Source organism: Equus przewalskii, chromosome 8, assembly GCF_037783145.1.
Source record: "Equus przewalskii isolate Varuska chromosome 8, EquPr2, whole genome shotgun sequence".
Classification (NCBI taxonomy): Eukaryota; Metazoa; Chordata; class Mammalia; order Perissodactyla; family Equidae; genus Equus; species Equus przewalskii.
In genome coordinates this window covers 33,134,137-33,159,342 of record NC_091838.1, presented here as the reverse complement: position 1 = coordinate 33,159,342, position 25,206 = coordinate 33,134,137, and the positions used below count along the sequence as shown (strand labels likewise).

General features: G+C 33.8%; 1 protein-coding gene across 7 annotated transcripts in view; it reads left to right on the top strand.

Moving 5' to 3' along the window:
• The window catches only part of SNTG1 (syntrophin gamma 1), an 865,152-nt gene that overhangs the window by 193,538 nt on the left and 646,408 nt on the right, over positions 1-25,206 (top strand). The window lies entirely within an intron of this gene.

The window sequence follows — 25,206 nt, the reverse complement described above, 5'->3', positions numbered from 1 at the left end:
TCTTTAAGTAACATTAAAAACAAAAAACTGAATTCCTGTGAAAGTTGGCATATGTGTATTAACAACACATTAATATGTTACTAATGTTAAGTGTTGGACAGTGTGGGTTCTTTGAAAATGTATGACTGCCAATACAGCAGAAAAGTCAGATATAAAGTTATTTCTTTCCTAGAAGAACTGCTGTGAATGGACTATAAAAGGGCGTCACAAACTATAATAATTACGATTAAACCAAAATAAATAACACCAAAGGTAAGTATAAACCAAGAAAAAGACATTGACATGTATTTAGTCCTACATATTCTATTATACTGTCACACAACCCATAAAGATGTTTTGGTTAATGATGGACTGCATATACGACGGTGGTCCCATAAGATTAGTACCATGTAGCCTAGGTGTGTAGTAGGTTATCCTCTGGATTTGTGTAGGTACACTCTATGATGTTCACACAAAGATAAAATAGCCTAATGATGCATTTCTCAGAATGCATCCTCGTCATTAAGCCACCCATGACTGTATATCATTAAAATCTTAAGATCATTTGGAGTCAATCCCTACTCTGAACACCAGCACTTTTGGTGTGTGTCTGATAATTTTTGCCTAATTCAATGTCATAAAGATTTTTCTCCCGTGAGTGTGTGTGTCTGTGTATATGCATACCTGTGGTTTTTAAAGAAAGTTTTATAGGTTTAGCTTTGCCTTTAGGTCTTTGATTCATTTTGAGTTAGTGTTTTTTATGGCATGAAGTAAGGGACTATACATATATATGTATATTTATATTTACAGATGTATGTATATATATACACATACATGTATATGTATGTGAATATTCATATGTTGAATGAACTTTCTTCATTAAATTGTCATTGCACATTTGCCAAAAAATGTTTGAAAATAAATGTCAGGATCTATTGCTGAACTCTTAACTCTATTTTATTGATTTATATGAAAACTTTAGACAGTACCACACTGTCCTGATTTCTGTAGCATTATAGTAAGTTTGAAAATTGAAAATTGGGTATGGTACATCTGCCACCTTTGTTCTTCCTTTACAAACTTATTTTGGTTATTCCACTTCCTTTGCATTTCCATATAAATCTTATGTTCAGTTTGCCAATTTCTACAATAAATGCCTGTTGGACCTTTGCTAGAGATTTCATTAAATCTGTGGAAAGGTTTGCAGAAAATTGCCCTCTTAACAACGAATCTTCCATTCCATGACCATGTAATATCTCTATATTTATTTTGATGTTCTGTAATGTTTCTTGGCAATGTTTTATATATTTTAGTGTATAAGTTTTTATTTTTTGTTAATATTACTTCAAGATTATTTATAATTTTAATTGCTATTTTAAATGGGATTTTTAAAAATTTCATTTTCTAATGCCCAATGTTATTACTAGAAACTCAATTTGTATTTATGTTGATCCTTTATCCTATGATCTTGTTAAACTTGTTTATTAATTCCAGTAGTTTTATTGTGGTTTCCATAGCATTTTTTACATAAAGGATCATGTTACTTGCAAATAAAGATAATTTTATTCCTTCCTTTGCAATCTGGATGCTTTTATATATTTATTTATTTTGGACCTTATTGCCTTGGTTAGAACTTCAAGTAAAATTTTGAGTATAAGTGATGAAAATTGATATTCTTGCTTTGTTCCCAATTTAAGGAGAAAGCATTCATTTTTTTCACTATTAAGTATGATGCTAGTCATAGGTTTTTCAAAGATATCCCTAATCAGTTGAAAAATTTCTGTTCTATTCTTAGTTTGTTGGCAGTTTTTGTCATAAATTGGTGTTGGATTTTGAAAAATCTTTTGTGTTTATTGAAGTGATTATGTGTTTTTTGTCATTTATTCTATCACTGTGATTTAAATTAATACATTAATTGATTTTTGGATGTTAAACCAATCTTGCATTCCTGAAATGAATTCCACTTGATCATAATATGTAATCTTCTCTATCAGTTAAATTTGTTTTGTCAATGTTTTGTTAAGGATTTTTATGCCCATGTTCAAGAGGAACGTTGTTCTATAGTATTCCTTTCTTGTGATATCTTTTTCTGATTTGGTTTCACAGCATCTTGGATTCTAGAGTGAGTTTAAAGTGTTCTCCACTATTTTCTGAAAGATTTTGTGAAATATTTGTATCGTTAATTCTTTAAATATTTGGTAGAATTCAGAGGGAAGCCACCTGGGCTAGGTTTTTCTTTGTGGGAAGATTTTAATCACTAATTCTATTTTTTTACTTCTCATAAGTCTACTTAGATTTTTGTTTTTTAGTTAGTCATTTTGCATAATTTGAGTCTTTTAAAATATTTTTCTACGTCATCTAAGTTGTCTAATTTGTTGGCATACACTTGTTTGAGTTACCTGTAACAAGACTTTACTTTTCATATAAAGCCAGCAGTGATGTTCTCTCTTTCTTTCCTACTTTTGTACACAGTCTAAATTTGTCTTTTTTTTTTTCTAATGAATCAACCTTTGGTTTCACTGATTTTCTCTATCATTTTCCTGTTTTCTTTTTCTTTTTGAATTTCCACTCCATAATTTATAATTTCCTTCCTTCTGCTTGATAGGATTTTAGTTGAATTTTTTTCCTAGTTTCTTAAAATGAAAGCTTAAGTTAATAACTTGTTACCTTTCTTCTTTTTGGATGCATCACTAAAAATATAAATTTTCCTCTAAATACTGTTTTAGCTGCATTCCATAAGCTTGATATGCAGTATTTTCATTCAAGAAAAAATATTTTAAAAATTTAATTTGTAATTTCTTTTTGACTTATGAGTTATTACAACTGTATTGTTTAATTTCTAAATATTTTTGGATTCACAATTTTATTCCTGTGGTTGATCTCTAATTTCTTTTCTTGCTATCGAATATACTTTTCATGATGCTAATCTTTTTTACCTTTATTGAGTGTTTTTTCAGTGGTCTTGCATAAGATCTATCCTGAGAATGTTCCCTATGTACTTTTAAAAAATGTGTATTCTTCAATTATTGCATGGATTGTTTTAACATGTCCACATGCCCAAGTTCATTGAAAATGTTTTCAAGTTTTCTACATACTTCCTGATTTTCTATCCTCATTTTATTAATTGTTTAGAGAGGGTAGTTGAAGTCATCAACTGTGATTGATTGTTAAATTTTCTAATTCTCCTTTCAATTTTGTCATTTTTTTGCTTCATATATTTCGGGATTCTGTTGTTAAGTGTATATATTATATAATTTTTATGTTTTTGGGTATAGTAAATTTATTATTATAGAATGTCCCTTTTCTCTATTGTAATATTTCTTGTTTTAAAATCTGTTGTCTGGGGGCCAGCCCTGTGGCCGAGCGGTAAAGTTCTCGCGCTCCGCGTCAGTGGCCCAGGGTCTCCCGGGTTCGGATCCTGGGCGCGGACATGGCACCGCTCATTAGGTCATGCTGAGGTGGCGTCCCGCATAGCACAACTAGACGGACCCACAACTGAAAATACAACTATGTACCGGGGGGCTTTGGGAAAAAAAGGAAAAATAAAATCTTTAAAAAAAAAAAAAATCTGCTGTCTGATATTAATAAAACCAGTCCAGCTTTCTGATGGTTGCTGTTCACCTGATATATCACTTACCACCCTTTTGTTTTCAATCTATGTTCTTGAATTGAATATGTTCTTCTTGTTGACAACATATAGTTGAGTCTTGATTTTTAATCAAAACTGACATTGTAATCAAAACTGCCTCTTGAATAGAATGTTTAGCCCATTCATATTAAATGCTACTATTACATATTATTTGTTTGCCATTTGCTACTTATTTTTTAATCATGTCATGTCTTTTTATCTTCTCTGTTCCCCTTTACTGCCTCCTTTTGTGCTAAGCATTTTTAGTATGCTATTATAATTTCTCTGTTTATATTTTTACTACATTATTTTTGAATTATTTTTTTAGTGTTCATCTTTGGTAGGGGTTAGTTGACATTTTTTCTCTAAAGTACCAAATAATAAATATTTTAGACTTTGTGGGCCATACATTCTTTGTTGTCGTTGATCAATTCTGTCATTGTAATATGAAAGCAGTTGCAGTCAATATGTTAACAAAGAAGCATTGGTTGTTTTCCAATAAAAATTTAGGTAGAAAACAGATGGTGAGCCAGATCTGATTTATGGGTCATTATCCTCTTGAGTTCTACGAATTACCCTGTGTCTGTTAGCTTGTTACAATCTACTTCAGAACTGTAATAGATTCATCATGGAAAAATACAGAAATTGTGCTATAATATATCTTCTTGTCCTCCTCTCCTTTTGTGCTAATATTGTCATATATATTATATCTATATGTTATAAACTCTAAAATACAGTGTGATGATTATTGCTTTATACCATCTTGTGTTTTTTAAATGTTAATACAAGAAATGAGAATATGTATTTATAGAGTCTTTTATAAATATGCACACAATTACTGTTCCAGCACTCTTAATTTCTTTCTGTCAATTTAACAACCATGTGGTTGTTTCCTTTCAGCTTAAAGGATTTATTTTAGTGTTTCTTATGTCAGGTCTGGTAGTAACAGATTTCCTTAGTCTTCTTTCTTTCTGAGAATGTCTATAATTTGCCTTCATTTTTGAAGATCTTTTGCTATATAAAATTCTTTGTTGACTATACTTTTCTGTCATTAATTTGAATATAATAAAAATTAATTTTTTGTCTATTATTTCTGACAAGCCAACCATTAATCATAGTGTATAGGATTGGTCATTTATCTCTTCCTGCTACCAAGTTTTTGTCTTTTTCTTTTCCTTTCAATAGTTTGACTGATGTGTCTATATGTCTTTATTACTTTTGGGATTTATTTTGGCCTCTTAAATCTAGAGTAAAGTTTTCCATAATATTTGGAAAGTTTGAATTATTAGTTCTTCATGTATTTTTTCTTCCCTTTTCTTTTTCTCTTTTCCTCCTGTGGCTCAACTCTATGTACATTGCTGTGCTTGACATTTCCCCACAAGTTTCTGAAGCTCTGTTCTTTTTTATTTAATCCTCTTTCTCCTTGTTCTTCAGACTGGATAATTTATGTTGCCTTATCTTCAAGTTCACTGATTCTTTCTCTGTCCATCTCTAATTATCTGTTAAGCTCCTTTAGAAAATTTACTTTAACGATTGTACTTTTTAACCCCCGAATTTCCAATTTATTCTTTTTTTAAAAAATAATTTCTATGCTTGTTGAGATTCTAGATTTGCTGAGCTGTTGTGATTCTACCTTAATTCTTTAGATATTAATGCCTTTAGCTCTTTGAAAATGTTTAAAAGAGCTGCCTTGAAGTCTTAGCTGAAACCCACATCTGCTGGTAATCAGAAGAAATATATATTGTCTTCCCTTTTTTTGGCTAAGTGTTGGTCAAACTTTCTTGTTTCTTTTCATGTTTTAATTATTTTTGCATAATAATGAGCATTTTGGTAACTTACTTTAACTCTGAATTCTGACGTTTTCCACTGAGCGTTGTTGTCATTTTGTTTGTTTGTTTGTTTGTTTTGTAACGTCCCTGGAGAAATTTATGAAGCCTCCCTTCCCTGAAATGTATGCCTGGTTATTTCTCTGCTCTGCTTTTCGTCATTTTATTTTTAAGTCTGGGTTCCTACCAGTAATTGCTGTGTTTGAATAGTTTAGGGTTTGTCTTAAGATGAGCAAAAGGATATACTCAAATATCTTTAGCCGGTAAAGTTTCTAGTCCCTGCTGGTGGATTTATAGGTGTCCTGGAGAGAGTTTTTAAATGTCAGGTCATTTTAAAATTTCCCTGGCTGTTACTTCCAATGGGCTCTTTCATGCTACCTCTGCACATGTCCACAGGCTTCTTTTGCCAAGGGCATATGGGTGTCTTAGCATCCCCTGGTCTCTGCTGTGCATGTACACTGACTCCTCTCACTTAGGAATATGTGGACAGCCTGTCAAGTTGTCTAGACCCCTAAGACTATCTCAACTTCTATAGCCCTCTGGTAAACCCCATGACACTCCTATAGCCAGTTGTTTGCCAAAGATAGGCTCATGATCTCAGGCTAATGGAGCCACCGTCCTCTCTTCAGTTATCACCAAAATTGCCAACTTAACTGATAATGCTCCAGATCAAGTGAGATCTTTATTAAGTGGTTGTAAAACTGTTGATTTTTACGGCCTCTCCCACCTTGGTTAAACTACTACAGAACTAAGGGACTTTCGGGACAGCCTTGGGCAAAACCACCAGAAACTGTTGAGCATGATTTTTCACTGTTCTTAGTCGAAGTTCAGCAGCCTCCATGAATAAATATTTTTCAGTTTGCTATATGACGTTGCCCAAACTCCGGAGCTCTAAGATAGCTGATTTTGGTCATTTGTCCAGTTTCATAGTTGATTTTTGAGAGGAAGATGTATCTATTCATGCCAGAAGTCAGAATAACATTTTCACATAAATGCTTATATAAAAAGCTAAAGGCACTTAGACGTTTTTTTCTTTTCAAATCCATTGTTCAATAGTAGAAGTCAGTTTTGTACCCACAAATTATCCTGTGATGGCTACATTTAATCAAACACAGCAAATGTAATCAAAGACTGTCAATGAGAGAAATGGCTTGTAACACGAAGAATAAGGCAACCGGAGCCTGTGATGACTTTATTACCAATGTACAAATTCAGATCTTAAATTTGTGAATTTTATGTAAAGCAACATATTCTTTCACTACTAGAATTTTATTCATCAGAAATAGTGTATGATGCATATAAACTATAAGATGATTTAAGAAACAACTTCAAGCATTCATTTGATTAGTGTATTAATATTTTGTTGTTGTCCTAACACAGATATATATCTGTGTCATAATATATTCCTGTTTCTTGGGAAAAAAATTAACTGCCAAAATGATGGAACTATGTTTGCTGATGCTTTTCATTTGCTCAATGCATCATGCTTTCTGACCACTCAGTCAGTAATTTTGTTATTCAAAATTGTGCATCTTTGGTTCTGCAAATAATATCACAAGGTTTTCTTAATCTACAATTACTAGAAAAACCAATATAGCACACTAATTTAATGTTTTCTTGGCCATCCTTAATATGTTGATGTAACTTTTATCTAGAACTTCTTTAAACTTGAAGTGCCTCATTCTTATAGCTTAAAACATGCAAATTATTATATATGCATACTTATTTTAATGTGTATATACTTCAAGACCTACCTCTTAAAGACAGTCCCTACTCCTAATACTAAATGGTTTATTTTGAGAAAATACTGTGTTACAATTGTGTAGTGGTTCAAAATCTTTAAATATACTGTAATTTTTTTGCCAAAATCTAGATGAATAAAATCTACATCACTTTGGTAAGTCATTTGTAGATCCTTGCTTTAATTATTTTATGACCCAATGAAAGTAAACCGTTGCACTATAATGCCTGAAATTACTATTTATGAACATGTTTATGATTATAATCATTGTATGTTAGTAATTATAATTAATTACCAGCATGTTTGTAATTTTTATATGTATCAGTACAGTACAGTCTCAAGTTAAATGATTCAATAGCAGGAAGCTATACTGCAACATTTTCTTCAGGTAATCCCAACTGTCCATGTCATAAAGTAGTTATGGAGAAAGTTAGATAAAACCTCTTTTATTAATTTTTAAAAATAACTTTTCTTCCATTATTTAAATTATACATGAATATTTTAGAATATTAAGAACATACAAAAAATGTATATAAGTCTAGGAAAATAATGAATAATCCTACAATCTACAGTATTTTTCTGTTTTTATAGAAGATCCACTGGTCACTGAAAAACTCTGTTATTTCTTAGTAGCTATATCTGTACTCTCCTTTTTGAATTTAATGATTCATAACACTAACTTCCTTCTTCCTTTTTTTCTTCTTTTCTTCCTTCTACATTATATATGGAGTACAAGAAAGTTCTCAGCACCCCTGTTGGCGCTGGTGAGACAGTGCTGAATAAGTCAAATAAAATCTTATTCTCATTTAGAGTACATTTTTCTGGGAACGTCGAGAGCTAAAATATTCAAAGACCAGAGACAAGGCTCTAGGCACAGTATAATCAGGACCTCAGTAATGTGATTGAATTCTCAGGTTCTTTCCATTCTTCTTCTCTACTATTTATTACTCCTCTCACTCCTGTTTAATTCACTTTTAGGTTGGTTCATTGTCACATTATGTAGACAATCTCTGCTGCTGTCTTTACTAAATATCCTCTGTTCATATTTAGCAAATCTGACACTTGAGCCTAGAATATAAATTATTTGTTTTCATCTGATTAAGTCATTAAGTCTTGCGCCAAACTCTGGAACATTAAAAATCTTCAAAGAATTCCATATGTTTGTTGACTTATAAAATTGCTCTTATTCATGGCTGTCCTTTAGAATTTTTGACATAAATTATGAAAATTATACAAAAATGTATATGTAAAATTTATAATAAAATTAATAATAATTTATTTTTATAATTTTCATAATAATAAAAGTTACAGAACACACTGATGTCCATGTCCTATGCTGGACCAATTACATCAGAATCTTTGATGCTGGGGACTTGAAAATTGTGCTTTTTAAAGACTGCACATTTTTAGTCATGTCTGAGGACTGCTGGCTTAGAGTAATGAGAATTTACCTTTTTATCTTATAATGGGTGAAACCTCCAATTACATTGGGATTCTCTGAGAAAGGAATGATTGATATGGAGTGGCAACCAACCATGTCCAAATTTTTCACACTTTTCTGCAGGGTTAAGACAAAGGTGGCATGCTGTGTTGTGGGAGGAGAATACAAACAAACCTAGCTAGGGGACCATAGAAAGCTGCACGCTATGTTTGAGCTGTGTCTCCAAGACTAGCAGAAACTTGTCAGACAAGTTTTTGACATAATCAAATTTGCAGTGGCAATTTTTCATTCTGATGGCAGTGTGATGGGTACAGAGGAAGAAACGGGAGGCAGGGAGACCATTTGGAAGCTATGAGTGTAAGCTTGTTTAGGAGAGACTATGTATTGAATTAATTCAGTAGCAAAGGATCTGAAGACAAGGCCACAGATCAAAGGGATAAGGAGGAAAAGGATCAACAAGATGTAGTAATCAATTAGTGTTATTGTGAATGGTGAGGAAGAGCAGGGTTTTAGGATGACAGCCAGTTTTCTACTTGAATGGCCAGATGAAGCAAATTGACCACTGAGCCTGATATATTATTTCCCATGTCCATGTCATTTAGAGAGAGATGAAATACTGGGATAAAGACAGACTTGGAAGTTAATGTCAGTCATAGGTTGTGTTTGAAGTGCCCGAGTCATTCCAGGAAGCTGTGGGTAGCAATCCTGTGAGTCAACTGAGGGTGTTCATGAATAGAGACAAAGCTTTCTGTGTTGTTTGCAAGAGGTCATTGAAAATATGGGCTTGGTGATCACCATTAGAATTAAAAAAAACAACAACTCTTTATTAAAATGAAACTATTACATATTGTATAAAGTAGTGAAGAACTAGGATACAGATTCTAAAAGCAGTAATGGTAACCTTTTAGGTAACTGTAGTAATGGAATAAAGGTCCTCTAAGATTGGAAGTGGGCAGTGTTTTAGAACACTCTTTTTGAAGATAATATATTCTGTGTTTCTTGACAGTTCTAAGGAAGGGTCATTATTCTTTTATTTGTTCCACACAGTAAGGCACTTCAAAGTCTTGTCTGGATTAAAGGTACCTGTGGCTTGTGGTATTACACCATTATGTTCCAGATAGTTTTTGTGAAATAAGTGAGAGATTGTCATGTCTATTTTTTTTCAACTAGCCTCTGTTATTGGACTTTTGTGAGAAAGACCTGTTTTAGAAAGCCTTAGGAATGCCTGACTCATTTTTAGGTTCTTCTTTTGTTGTTACAATATTTCTCACAGTTGTTGTGATCTCCTGGGGATTCTGGCTTCCTCTGAAAGAGTTCAATTTGTCTTTGATCGTAACAAGATTGTTGCTCAAGTATCGTGGAGATTTGATATCTCAAATAGAGAGTTTGCACAGTTCCAGAGTGCCTGAAATTCTTAGTAATGTAATTTATGATTTTATTATGTCATGTAAAAATGTCTTCTTTCAATAATTTCAGAAATCTTTACATGGTATCAAAATAACATTTAAAAAATCCCATCTTCTCTTTCTTACTTTTTCCTCCATTTCCTTTTGCTTCTAAAATATGTTGTGTTTTCATGTGAAAAAATATCTTATATAATCAAACCATATAATAGTCTATGAATGTATTCTACTTAGCTCAGTGACTATTTTTAATCAAAGTATAAGCTTGATAATCTTCTCTATGGCAAAATATGTGTGGATAGCAATTTTGTTAAACTCAGATTCAAATTACCCAACAAACCATCATGGAGAAAGTCCTAGAACACTTAAAAAAATATTTTAGAAGGTATTTCAGGAGAAAGAAATTCCGTAGTATCATATGGATCATATGATATCATAGTATGACAATGAAACTTCTTCAGCTAATAAATAGATTAAACATAGCAAACCACTGCCAAACAAACTAGATAAACATCAACTAGTAATTTGCCATTTCTCTGCTTCTTCTGCATGATTGGTCAATGGTAGCTGATAGCAAGTTTGGAATTAGCCAACTCATCATAGATATATTTTTAAAGCATCACAACCACTCAGGAGACCAGTTTCTTCCAAACTGTGAAATAAAAGAGTTGGAACAGAGTGTCACATTTTCTCTAAATTTAGCACAATATCTTTGTAATACCTAGAATGCCTTTATTCTGTTTTCTGCCTGATGAAATTCTTGCTCATACTTTAAAATTCAACACAAATGCCACTTCCTTTGGGGAGTATTCTCAGTTTGCCAGAATGTGGCTATTACTTGCTCTGCTGTGCTGCTTGTCAGACAACATCAATGTACCACTATCATGGCAACTTTAAGTGCTTTACCTATAATGGGAAGACAGTGTTTCTCATTAAATATTTTAAGGTCTTGGTCAAGTTTTTAATTTCATTCATTTTGTGTATTCCTCAGGTTGTTTTAGTTGCAAGTGATAAAAATCCAGTCCTAAGTTCATTTAAGCAAAAAAGAAATTGATTGACTTGTAACTGAAGACATGAAGGTAGAGCTGATTCTAGGCTGATCTTAAATAAGGGTCTCAAAAGGCATCAGTAGGATCCAGTTCCTCTCTCTCCATCTCTCATCTTCTCTTCCTCTGGGCTGGTTCCCATATGGTACAGGCTCTCTTCTGAAGCGTTACGATGGCTTCAGTCTTACATCTTCACAAATCAAAGAGCCACAGATTTGGAGAAGCTATTTTCAAAAGTCCTTCAGAAGTCCTGAGATTCACTGTGAAATTACCAACTTGGTTCAAAGGCTACCTCTTGAAGTTATTAGCATGGATAGGGGAAGCTAATGATTCAGGTGAGTCTTGCACCTCATCTTTGGAACCCATAGAGCCTCCCCTCCAGATTATACTAAATGAGAGTGACAAAGGGGTGTGTGTTCCAAGAAAAACCAAGAGCTGTTGGCAAAGAAGGGGAGATGGGCAGTAAGGCAGAAAACAACAACTACTAAGAGCTATTATCTCTCTGTACACTTTGCACTGGTTAGAACATCAAGAGTACAATGACACAAAGAATGAACGAGTAAATTAAGTGCATTGAAAGCAGGAAAAACAAATGAAAGAAGGATAGCAAGGTTGCTTTACTAGAGTCAAGGCCAAATACAAGATCCTTTCTAAAATTATTCTTTGAGGGCTTTATTTAGAAAGGACTAGTGTATTAAACATGTTCAAATCTAATAGAAATGAAAAGTGCTCATGTGAATGTTCAAGGACCAAATAATATTTTTTTTCAAAATGAATTTTTAGTTCTTCATAAGTGTAAATTAAAACAGTGGCATGGATAATCAAAAAAGTTTGTAATAAGAAATATTTATCGTTCTTAATTTACAGTTAGAGAAAGAGTAGATTATATATTTATCTTGTTAAGTATATTTTACTTAAAGTGATATTTTTGACTTCCGTGAGTGTACTCTGGCTGAAGAATGGTTGAGGGGAAATCAAAGTATAGGCAATCCATTAGAAGGATAACAAACGATAACTTTTTTTAATTTTGAAATTTATCTGCTGTTTAATGGCCTCTGGAAGCTTAGTATAATTTTAATCAAAATGTAAAATTTAATTTGAGTAAAATGTACAGTATGGCAGGAACTCAGCCAAGAGACCAACAGCAATGACAAAACATAAAATATGTCACATGAGAACTCCAAGTCTAGATATAAAACTCTTATATCCTTTTTTCCCCTGTAAGGAAAATATCACAAAGCAATTATTCCTTGTTGTGTTAATTAACACAATTCTAATTAATAAATTGCCTGCATACATTTGTCATTTTACACCCTTCAGCTTTCTAATGGTAGACACCCGTCCACCTGGTTAAGTATTCTGTCCTCTACAGAAAGACAAAGAAAGCCCTTCATGAGTAATAAGGAATCAATGTCAAATGAAGAGAAATACAAACACCTATACAAGATGCTTATTGCAATCGATGAACAAGTTGTTAGCAATCTAAATAATTAAAAATTGGCAGTTTTATGGAAACCATTGTGACAACAATGAAAATGCCTCTCAGATAACTGACTTTAGGGAGCATAACTGATATATGGCTCCATCTGCTCTGCTCTGAATTCTACCTTTCTGTTTGCTCCTATGGGCTACTCTCAGCTGTTGTGGACTGTGGTAGGGATCATAGCAGGCAGATCCATTTCTGGAAGCTATAGGATTCCTCTGATGGCTGACCTACGTTTGAGGACTTCCCAGTTGCCTTGCAGAACTTTCCTCAGCCTGAGTAACAAGTTAGGAAACTTCTACCTAGCCTCTCCTCTCTTCTTCTCTTAGAGTCAGCCTAGCATCACTGTCTGTTGGACCAGACTTCCTGGGCCCGTGTAAACTTCTCAGACATTTCTCCTAATAAAAATCTTGCATGTTTAATCCCATCTTGGCATTTGCTTCTCAGAGGACCTGGACTAACACAATCATGATACATTGACAAATAGTTTTATCATTTTACAACCTGTAGGGAGCATGATGTTACTGTGCTAGATTCTAGAAATGAAAGATAAAAATGACAGTTAACATTCCTAATGAAATCTTATTTTATTTGGAGAAAGAGTTATTTCACTATAGTAAATGTGTGATAATTTATATTATATGGATTTATCACAAAAGGAAAAGAATGTGACTAGTGGAAATCACCAATGGATACAGTTGAAGAATTCTGGATATCAAAGAATATGAACACTCATCTGTATAGAGATAATCATGCAAAGCATAGATCCTAGTTGAGGAGCAAACATCCCTGATTATTAGATTATTAGAGCCTTATAAGGGTCGGCAGTTGTTAATGATTCCACCTAAGAGGTTTGAGATCCCCTACCATTCTTTATAATACTTCCCAATATACTTGTGTGCGTGTATATATCTATGTATTTATGCAAACAATCTGAAGACCTTGTAATAATACTCAGCAGGTCTGAAATAAGGCCTGAGGCCATATATATTTTTAATAACAGTTTTTGTGAGATATAATTTACATACCATCAATTTGCTCTTTGAAATGTACAGTCAGGTGGCTTTTAGCATATTCACAGAGTTGTGTAATGATCTGTGCTATCTAATTTAGAACAAATTCATCATTCAAATGGAATTTTAAATAGCAAAGTGCTAAAAGCCTGGCCAGCTCACTACTGTCTGATACCAAACTACATTATCCCACTCTTGAATAGTTTCTGTAAGGCCAAGTGAAGTCAAAACTAAAATTCCACATAGATCTGGCTTCATGGTAGGGCTAAGCTGAGGTTCTGCCTAGGTCCTGCCTAAGGTTCTTTCATACAGTCTTCACTAAGATTTAGGTAAACCCAGAAGAGAAGGTTTCATGAGAAGTTCAGGGAAGCTTGCTTAGAAGAGGTGAAATAGGTTGAGTTTTGAAGATGGAGAAGGTATCAGTGGGGTTTGATTACTAACTCCTGGAGAAAGTACCATGCGTGAAGATATTATGATGTGAAAAAATGTGGTCTCTTTAAGGACTTACAAGACATTCAGCACATGTAGTGAAAAGTTTAGAGATGGTAGACTAAGATGAAAGTACACTGTGGTCAAATCTTAAAAAGCCCATGTTCCACATAAGACTTTGGGTTTTAATCTGAAGATGACGAAGAGTCATCAAACAATGCTAAACCACAAAGAAATCTGATTATAGCTTTGTAGAAAGGTCATTTTGGCAAAAGCTTCGAAGATGAACTTGAAAAATTTGAAGATGATTGTAAACAGATGAATCAGAAGGATTTTCCAGAAACCAAGGCAATAATTGTTAAGGTCCCCGAAAATTCATTGACAATTAGATTAAAAAGTGAAAAACAAGATAGAAAGATGGATAGAACTTTGTGCGGATTCAGTGAAAGATGTGGAAGAAATAAGAGCCTCACATGAAACCCAGGATTCTACTTTGTGTGACCTGAGAGGATAATGAGAGCATGACCTGAGAGACAGAAAGGAAAAGGAAAGGCTTTTGCTTATGTGTTTTGATTTTCATTTATTTATATATTTTATAGAGGTTTGGGGTTTAGGGCTATATATGGTTGAATAAAATGATTTTTGAGTTTTGTCTAGATATTTACTGAAATCATGAGTGTCTTTAAGATCTCTGGGGTGGGTGGTGGTGAAAGGAAGAAGATGAAAGCACTGAGATAATGTTAACATTTCAAAAGGGAACAGAGATAGAAAGGGGTATAAAGGAAACAAAAAGGGAAAGATTAGTGAGCAAAGAGAAAGACCATTGGATTGGGCTGTCCAATCAGTCCAGGGAAGAAAGAATTGACAAGAGGAGGGTGCCACTTGGTGTTCAAGGTGCACTGAAATTCAGCAGTGCGAGGACTGAAATCTTTTTGCTGGACGTGGTATTTAGAAAGTCTTTTTGGACAGCATTAGGGTCGGTTTTGGTGGCATATTGGAGAAGAGGTGAAATTCTGCTTTTGCGCTTATGGAAGTATAGTGTTCTACCAGGATAAGACGTTTTTTTCTGCCCTTACCCATTGATACCTTTAAATAAAGGTAAAGCATAAAAAATCTGAATTAACATTAAGATCACATATTTTGTTTTTCAGAATCCCTCCTTAGTGTGTCAGTTTTTCTTTATGGACCCTGCTTTCTCATTCTCCAAAATGGACATGTGCCTTTCTCATATATTTGTGATGAGTCAAAAGAACTAATATATGTAAGTTATTTTGAAATGTGGAAAGTCATATGGCACTGTAAATTATTATCCTAATTACCATTACCTAAATATAAGAAATAATTCCTGGAATAGCAAGACTTTTTTAAAGACAAAAGATCCCCAGCCAAGTAAGTACTAAAATGTGGAAACTACACTGTAATTTATTTTACCATTTTTAATCTTTACACTGAAGTACAAGTTAGTTATGTTGTGCAATGGACTGAAGTTTTATGTTCTCTCAAAATTCATATGTCGAAACTCTAATCTCAATGTAATGGTATTGACAGGTGAGATCTTTGGGAGGTAATTAGGTCATGAGGGTAGAGCCCTTATGAATAGGATTAGTGCCCTTGTAAGAAGAGGCCAGAGAACCAGCTAGTTCTCTTACCACTACGTGAGGATACAATGAGAAGTCACCAGAAGAGAGCTCACACCAACACTGGACCATGCTGGCACCATGATCTCAGACTTCCAGACTCCAGAACTGTGAGAAATAAATTTCTTTTGTTTATAAACCACCCAGTATATGGTACTTTGTTGGCATCCTAAAGTAAGACGTGTTGCCTTTCCAAGTTCGTATAGCTAGAAATTGCCAAAGTCCAAGAGTAGGATTCAAATTTCTATCCATGCCAATATCCAGTGGAGGATTTCAGCAAAGTTTTTAAATTAGAATAGTTCAAGTTTCTTCCCTTGAATTTTTTCACTAAGGTTTAACTCTGGAAATCTTTGAGCTTCTGCAAAACATACAGAAATTTGAAAGAGAGAAGAGATGAGTTTAAGTATGAAGGAGGACATGCAAGATTTATTAGTGTAGAGTGTAAGATCCAAATGAGTCTGCCCTTGAAGTAAAGAAAGTCTTTTCCTGAGTTTACCAAACAATAGTTATAATTGTGCTGAAAATAGAATTGTAGAGTGTAATGGAACAGTTTTTATTTATATGTTCATAATATGACCCACTGTCAGTGGAAATCATAAACTGTGCATAAAAAGGTGGCAAGATATGATAACATAAAATATTTATGAGCTAGTACAGAATACATATTGAAAAATAGGGACCTTTTTTTCTCTGCAAAGAATAGCCATCTATAAGTTTGGTTTTGTTTTTAGAACAGCACATGGAGAAAAAGATTTGGTGGGATGGTCCACACAAGTTAGGAATGGGTCATATTGACTTTTGTTTCAGAGCCTGTAGTTGTTTTTCAAGTAATCATTCAGGATGTATTTGAATGAACACATTTCCTCAAGTATTTATGTAGGAGGATCAAAGAAATAGTAGAGGTGTTGCTAAAATCAGTAGCATAGAAATCATTTCAGGAAAACATGAAACACTGAACTCTTACTATAACTTGTTTGAATTGCTATAAAATTCCACCAAACATTACCTGTGGATATAGGAGCCAGCCTGGTGGCATGTGGTTAAGTTTACGTGCTCTGCTTTGGCAGCGCAGGGTTCATGGGTTCATATCTGGGGCATGGACCTATACATCATTCATCCAGCCATGTTGTGGCAATGTCCCACATACAAAATAGGGAAAGATTGGCACAGATGTTAGATCAGTGACAATTTTCCTCAAGCACAAAGAGGAAGATTGGCAACAGATGTAAGCTCAGGGCTAATCTTCCTCACACACACAAAAATAGTTACCTTTAGATAGAGTTCTGAATTTGGTATACTCCATGTTGAAGAATTAATTTCTTCTAGAACCCAATAGTTATCAATGAATGTGGCATTACCAGAAGTTTCAATATCAAATAATCTCTTTTTCATAATTTGTCTTTAGAGTAGTACAAACCATACAAACAATCACAAAGTTTTTTCTTTCTAAGAGTTCTTAGCTCTAAAGATAAATTATGGCTTGATGACTAGATATTCTTTCTTTTCTCAGCCAATTTTGAAGCTCAGAACAGTTATAAGTACAGTACATATGTACTGTATATATAATTTAAAGAATATACAGAAAAAATTGTTTTAATTCTGATTCAGAGTGGAAAATCTTAAGAGAATTTCCACCCATCAAGAATTTGGCACTTTCCAGAGTCAAAAGAAACTTTTATGTAAGGTAAATATTTGTTTTAAGTGTGCTGCTGTATGTTTTTCAAGCTTATGCCACAGTTTTTGTTTCAATGATTATCCTTCGCATAATTAAACTTGTATATACATTTTTATGTGAATATTTTGAAAGGTGTAAATATTAAGTTTTGGTGTGTGAAGAGCTATTGGAACTCTTCTTACTTCTCTCCAATTCTATAATTGTCATTACTTTTCTAATGGGAATTTCTTGGGGGAATTTCAGATTAATTAAACCACAGCATTAACTCCAGGCAAAGCTGGGGTGGAGACAGATTTATCTTTACTGTCTCCTGATACTTTTAAAAATATTTTTATGGTTTCGATATCTTTCCAATGAGCTCAAAGTGTTCCTACTGATTTGATCTTGCTGGTCAAGAAAAGGTCATCCGCCAAACTAATTTACTCTAGAGAATTTAATGAACAAAATATTCTTCCCAAGCATTGTATTTCAAGACAGAGTAAGATAATGTTTCTTAATATAGTGGAGAAAGCGTGTGTTTGGGTTTTACACAAGCCCATTTCATAATGAGATCTTTATCGTTGCGATCCTGAACAAGTTATTGCTTTAAGCCTCAGTTCTTATTTATAAATCACCATACGATTTGGGGGAGTATTAACAGGAATATAGTCATTCATCTATTCCTCAGGAACTGTGCTAGGTTTTGCAGATTCTATAGAACAAAAGGCCATTTTCACATAGAGTTCATAATCTAACAAAGAAGATAGGTATTCACTACAGATTTACATAAAGTAGTGCTCAAATTACACTAATGTTCTTTTATAGAAAGTGTATATTAAGTCATGTACACATTTAACAAGAGGCCACAACCTTAACCAGAGGTTGCAGAAGGTGTTTATAATGAGTTTAAAAAAATATGTAAAACCTCTAAGTCAAGTGGGTGGTTCAACTAAGATGTATGTCTCAAATGGTAGAATTCTAGACTCTGTGTTACCTACATGGGAGAGATATTTACGAATGGGTAGATATTCACTCTTACTCCATTGCTAATAATGTTCTCCACCATACAAGTAGATTTCTGATGCTGGTCTCTGAGAACTTAGGTAGTTTTCTTATTTTCTGAACAGAACTCAGTCATTTTTTACATTTTGAACAGTGTCTGAAAGACACACACACATACACACACAGTAGTACAGGAACCAGAGTCATTGATTAATTGAGAACACCGGTTAAAAAGGGGATTTTTTTAATGACATATTCTCCCAAATATATTAATTAACACCAAATTATAATTGTGTACTTACTTTTCAATCTTTTGAAGTAAGGCCAAGGTATTTTCTTTAATATGGGCTTGCTGATTAGGGTCTTATCCTCTTTTTTAATTCCTTGCGTAAATGGTACCTGGTTTGCATTTTATATACCACATTTCCATTTTCAGGGTTTTTAAAGCATAACAATACTTAGATTCTTGAAAAGCAATAATCTGAGTACAGTTTTTTTAATATATTTTCATGAGTTTCTCAAACTTCTACAGTTATCTTACTTTAGTTTGGATAACATTTTGCTTGACAACTCACCTCTGTTATGTCTATCCAAACATTCATAGATTTCATAGGCCCAATTCTATATTTTGGCATAAGTATTTCAACAATTTATGTATTTTTTCAATATTATGTTAGGTAATCACAATAACAAGCTACACCGCAATAAACAGGTTTGGAGACAAATACAGCTGACTGACTCATGGTACCAAAATAAAAGTGTTTCGAATGGCAGGAGCAGAGTTGTGCAGGCATCCTGTAGCCTACTGACAATATGCTTGGAGGGCACCAAGGTGGCAGTCAATACAAGCAAAATACTTTTCCATTCTATATTAGGATAATTTCAGAACTTAAACTTTTACTACCTATGAAGACAATTTTACCAAGGCCCATTAAAATAATTTTCCTTAAATTCCCTTTAATATTCTCATATTCTAAATGTCTTTACCTTTTATGAAAATCTCTCAAGACACTCATAAATTGCCAAAAAAACCAGAGTAATGACCAAATTAAAGGCAGGAGATCTGGACCCCTCCCTCCATATTATATTAGGATTCTATACAGAATATCAACAACATAGACAGATGGATAGATGACAGATAGATAGATAGGTAGGTGTATTTGCACATATAGATGTTATTTAAAGGTCGGTTTTTAATGAAGTTTACTTTTAAATACTTCATTTTTATTAGTTTGTTATTTTTGATAACTCTACAATTAACATATTCACTTATGTAAGATTTAGGAGTAAGTTACTGCAAAGCTTATTTTAAAGCTAAAGTAACTTAAATTAGGAATCATGATTTTAACAAGAAAAATTCACTAAGGAATTGTAAAAATCAAATGAGGATATATTTAAAATGTTTAGTTTTAGTACCTCATAAATAATTTCCCTTGATAAACACTAATTACCTTGCCTCTGCCTTGGATGTTCCCAAAGCTACAGTTTAAATGATGAGTCAGTGTGCATTTCACTGATCACGTCCCAACTGCATGAGACAGTATACTAAATGTTTGCACCAGATGAGATTCTAGACTATGATGAGTTAGCCTCCCACGGGTCACACAACTCTGCCTTGCAGAGTTTTCTGTCTTCAAATGCTAGAGTCAATATGGTGTACTCACTAAACAGAACTCTGTTCAAAGGCATTGAAGCAAAATAGAGCATTTTTTTAATTTAAAAAAATATTACGGCACTGTTATTTATTTGATTTGATATGCTGAATAAAATCAAGCTGCCTTCAGGAGAATGAAGAAATGTTACAAAATACAGGACAGGTTATTTTCTGGTATTTCAGAGGACAGATCAAAGGCTGATGTAGTCAAGAGCAACATACATTTGCTGTCCTTGGCAATAATTCCCTGTGGAATTGGAATTGATTTGATGTTGTCTAAAAACGATAGTAGCAAAGAAAAATGGAAAAAAGAATTTTCAGCGTTATAAAATGATACTCTAAATAATCAAGATTTATATTGTAAAAAAAGTTCTATGAATGAGAAAAAAAACGAGTTAAGATATACACTTAAATAAAACAACATAATACAACTTAACAGTTTATTTTTGTGACTTTAGTGAAGCCAAAATTACTTTATAAATTTTTGTTCCACTTATTGAATCTTTGTTGAAAACCTACTATGTGCCAGGCCCTTTGATTTTTGTTATATCCAATACACTGCTCAGGGAAATACATCACTAAAACAGCTCGTGTCTACTTTTGGACTGTAGTAGTAGTCTAAAGGAGACTTTGGACATATCAGAGGCCTGAGGATTTTTCCAGGTGTGAGGTGACATTATCTGCAGCAATCTTAGCATCACTTCTGTTTATGCATATGGTCAGAGGAGGGGAGTATAATTGACTTAAGGAAATCCCATTAAGAAAGGGAAAGAGATCCCCTCTGATTATTGGGTGCAGCTTTGTGAGAGATCAGCTGGTTGTTTTTGACTCAGAGACGCTCCTTGCTCTTGAGCATGCAGTATCCTACATCCTTCTCCTGAAAAGTCAGAGGATGTCAATCCATGGCATGCTGTGGGAACTCAGGGAAAAAAAAATCTACCCCTCTAACTTCAACTGCCTTTTATTTCAGAATCCCCAAAAGTCTAACCTGCATGTCCACTGACATAAATAGGCAAAGATTTAATTGTGCAAACAGGCCATTAATATCAAATATAATGAGAATTGTTAAGCAGATGTCATTAATATTCACATAAAAGTTTCTGAAATCATAAATTCTGACGTCCTATAGAAAATCACATTGCCATAAACTACAGGAGTCAGAATCAAGAGCCTCGTTGGAGATTATAAAAGATGGAGAAGTGATACTAGGACTATTGGTAAACCTGCACTTACTAATTTTCCTTTTAGGGCAGGAGTGCTCAAATTATGTTTTGCAGTTTTTAAAGAATGTTCATATGTGTATCAGTTAGGATTATACTCAAACTTAACGAATAAAAAACCTACCACAATTGCTTAAAGAATAGTTGAGTTGTCCCATTCAACAGGAAGTCCAGCAGCAGTTATCAATGACTATCGTCAGTCTTCTTGCTTTGCCATCTTGTGGCAGCACATGCCTTTGGTGTACCACACTTCTGATTTCATCCACAGCTATGGTAGAGAGTCTGTCAGCTCAGACAAGCTATTTACCTTTCAACGTTTTTGCTTGTCCAATACTGAGCACATCTTAATCCTCCTGCAGGCACATAGACCTGGAAGAGCAGTGGAGGGGCGGGAGGATTAAGCTCATAAAACCAACTTCAACTAATGGGAGATGGGCTTCTTTTTCTTTAAACCCTGGGTCTACAAACTTTTTCAGTTAACAGACAGTTAGCAAATATCTTAGCCTTTGCTGGCTTACAGTCTTTGTTGTGATTACTCAATAATACCACTGCAGTGCAAAAACAGCCATACACAATACACAAATGAATGAATGTAGCTTTGTTCCAATAAAACTTAATGCTTTATCTACAAAAACAGGCCATTGGCTAAATGTGGCCAATGGGTAGGGTTGCCATATTTATATATAAAAATGCAGGACACTTACTTACATTGGAATTTCAGATAAATAGCAATTAATTTTTTTTAGCATAAGTATGTCCTAATTGGTTATTTGTTATTTATATGAAGATCAAAGTTAACTGAGTATCTTGTATTTTATTTTGCAACCTTACCCACAGATTGTAGTTTGACAGTGTCTGTTTCACAGAGATTTTTTAGGAAGGAATTCAGCATCATCTCAGGACTCCTGGAAGAATTAACTCTGTTAGTTATAGTACCAATACTAATAAATACACCTTAGTATTGATTTTTTTTCTTTTCCTTTCTTTCTCTCCAAGCTCCCTCACATTTGCTTTTTAGATTCACCTCCTCAGTAAACTACTGTAGCCCCCTGCTATACACTGAAGTCTGTCCTCCCCTAAAGTGTGGAAGCCTTCACCCCTAATGTGATGGTATTTGTAGGTAGGACCTTTAACGGGGTATTTAAGGTTAAATGAGGCTACAAGGGTGAGGCCCTAATCCCTAAGGTTATTTTCCATATGAGAAGAGACATTAGAGATCTCACTCTACCTCAATTCTTGTACACAGGAAGAAAACCCATGTGAAGACTTGGTGAGAAGTCACCAGAAACTAAACCTGATGGTACCTTGATTTGACCCTCTAGCCTCCAGACATGTGAGAAAATAAACAAAATTTCTGTTGTTCAAGTCAGACAGTCTATGGTATTTTGCTCTGGCCATCCTAGCACAGTAATGTGGCCAGCCCTGGTGGTCTAGTGGTTAAGATTCAGCACTCTCACTACCATAGCCTGTGTTTGTTTCCTGGTTGGTTAACCACACCATCCATCTGTGGGGGGAAATACTGTGGTGGCTGTATGTTGCTGTGACACTGAAAGCTATGCCATCAGTAATTCAATTACCAGCAGGAACACCCATGGTGGACAGGTTTCAATGGAGCTTCCAGAAGACAGACTAGGAAGAAGGACTGGGACACCCCTTTCAAAAAAATTGGCCATGAAAACCCTATGATTAACAGTGAAACGTTGTCTGATATAGTGTAGGAAGGTGAGAGGGTAGAGCAGAAAGACTGGGCAGGGTTCTGCTCTGCTGTTTACAGGTTCAGAATTGACTTGGCAGTGCTAATAACAAAGCAGATTAATACACTCTCCATCCCTCCCCCGGGTTAAAAGGTTAACAAAAAAAGAAAAAGATGACCATCAGTGAACTGCATTAGTATTTGCCGGGACCCAGTGGAAGATATCTACCATAGTTCCAAGGAAAAAGATCCCAGAATATGGAAATCATAAGTAATAAATGGGACATGGAGGAGAACTCCATTATCAAATAATAGGAGTTGAAATGGAAAATAAAAAAAAAATGAAGGAGAGGCCAGCCCAGTGGCACAGTGGTTAAGTGCACACGTTCCATTTCAGGGGCTCGGGGTTCCCAGTTTGGATCCTAGATGGGGACATGGCACTGCTTGGAACGCCATGCTGTGGTAGGCATCCCACATATAAAGTAGAGGAAGATGGGCACAGATGTTGGCTCAGGGCCCATCTTCCTCAGCAAAAGAGGAGGATTGGCAGCAGTTAGCTCAGGGCTAATCTTCCTCAAAAAAAACCAAATAAATGAAAAAATTTAAAAAAAAAAAGAAGGAAAGAAGAAATCAGAAAAAAAAAGTGAGGCTATGAAAAAAAGAAAGTTTCCAAGGTTTAGAATGAAAGAATTCACATGAGAAAATATTAAAAAAGCAATCCTTTAGGCCAAAACCTTATAGTCATAACACAGGTAACTCTATGGATAAATTTAAGAAATAATATAGATCATTTTAAGAAAATTATGATTTATCAAATTCCATTGCAATGAGGTAGAAAATTTGAATAATGCAATAATACTGGAAAAATGGTCAAATACAAAAGACAAGTGTTATCCTTCAGAGAACAGATGATCAGTTCAACATTCAAAGAATTAGAGATTACAGAAAAGATAGTGGCATATATTTCATATGAAAATGTTATTAAGATATGACTGTAAATAAATTTGACTTAAGAGTATAGATATAATCATTTTAAATATAATTCTAGTAAATTGAATCTAAGCTTATACCAAAAGAATAATATAGCAAACCAGAGAGGCATGCATAGATGGCTCAATTCTAAACATATTAAAATAGAGAAAAAAGAGTAAACTTAATGTAATCTCCAAACCATAGAGTTAATACAATATCATAAAATGAAGCATTAGACACAAAAATCTTAATTAAAACACTAGTTATAAAATCAAAATATATAGCAAAATGATGATACATCTTAACAAAATATTTGATTTAAAGTATGCATGCATGGTTCAATTTTATGTATATTGTTTTTTATTATTTATTTTATTATAACAGAAAAAAATCCTAACTCTCCACCAAAATGACATTTGATAACATTAAATGACCATTTCTTTTAAAGACAAATAAATTAGGAAAAGGTTGAAAGTACTTAGACATTGTAATGCTGTTTTCCTAAAGCAAATAACAAATACATTAAATGTTAAAACACTAATGAAGCTATTATTAAAGTTAGTATAACTCAGGTCAGAGTGCTATCTCCACTATGGGTAAGTATTGGATTATTTTAGAGATGCTGACTAGTGACGGTCACCCAAGAATAAAAACAACACTATGTTGGATAAGAGATACAATAACTTATTTTCATCTACATTATTGCATACCTAGAAAATCAAAGATTCAACTAAAAGCAACTGGGGTTATTTTAGAAAATTCGATGCTAGCTATCTAAATAAGAAATATAAAAAACCAATAGATTTTCCTTATATTACAATAAACAGTGAAAGAATGAATTCGTTCCCAATAGTGAAAAATATGCTGAAAATACTTAAAAGTAAATTTAACTGAAAATGTATAAGGCTTATGATGAAAGATCATGTTTGAGATCATGAATTTAAAGTGAAACAAGGGAGTTTACTTTTCTGATATTCTTCTGCAAAATTCCTCTGATTATGTGTAAGATTGGAGGAAATGTTGATTGGATTGTGCCACAAATGCAATTTTATAACATGAGAGAGAGCGTTAAGATCCTGGAAGGTCTTTGCAGGGAAGTTATTATCATTATGACTCAGACCATATTCTGTGTGATTTCAATTCTTTAAATTTCTTAAGGTTAGATTTTTTACCTAGAATATATATTATTTTGGTAAATGTTCCATTTCCACTTGAGAAGAATGCTTAATCTGATGTTATTGGGTGTCTCTTCTACAATGCTCGTGTTAGTTGATGGTGTTGTTCACTTCTTCTATATCCTTGCTTTTTTTTGTCTAGTAGTTCTGTCAAACTGCTGAGGTGCTGAAGTCCCAACATAACCATGGATGGCTCAGTTTCTCCTTCAG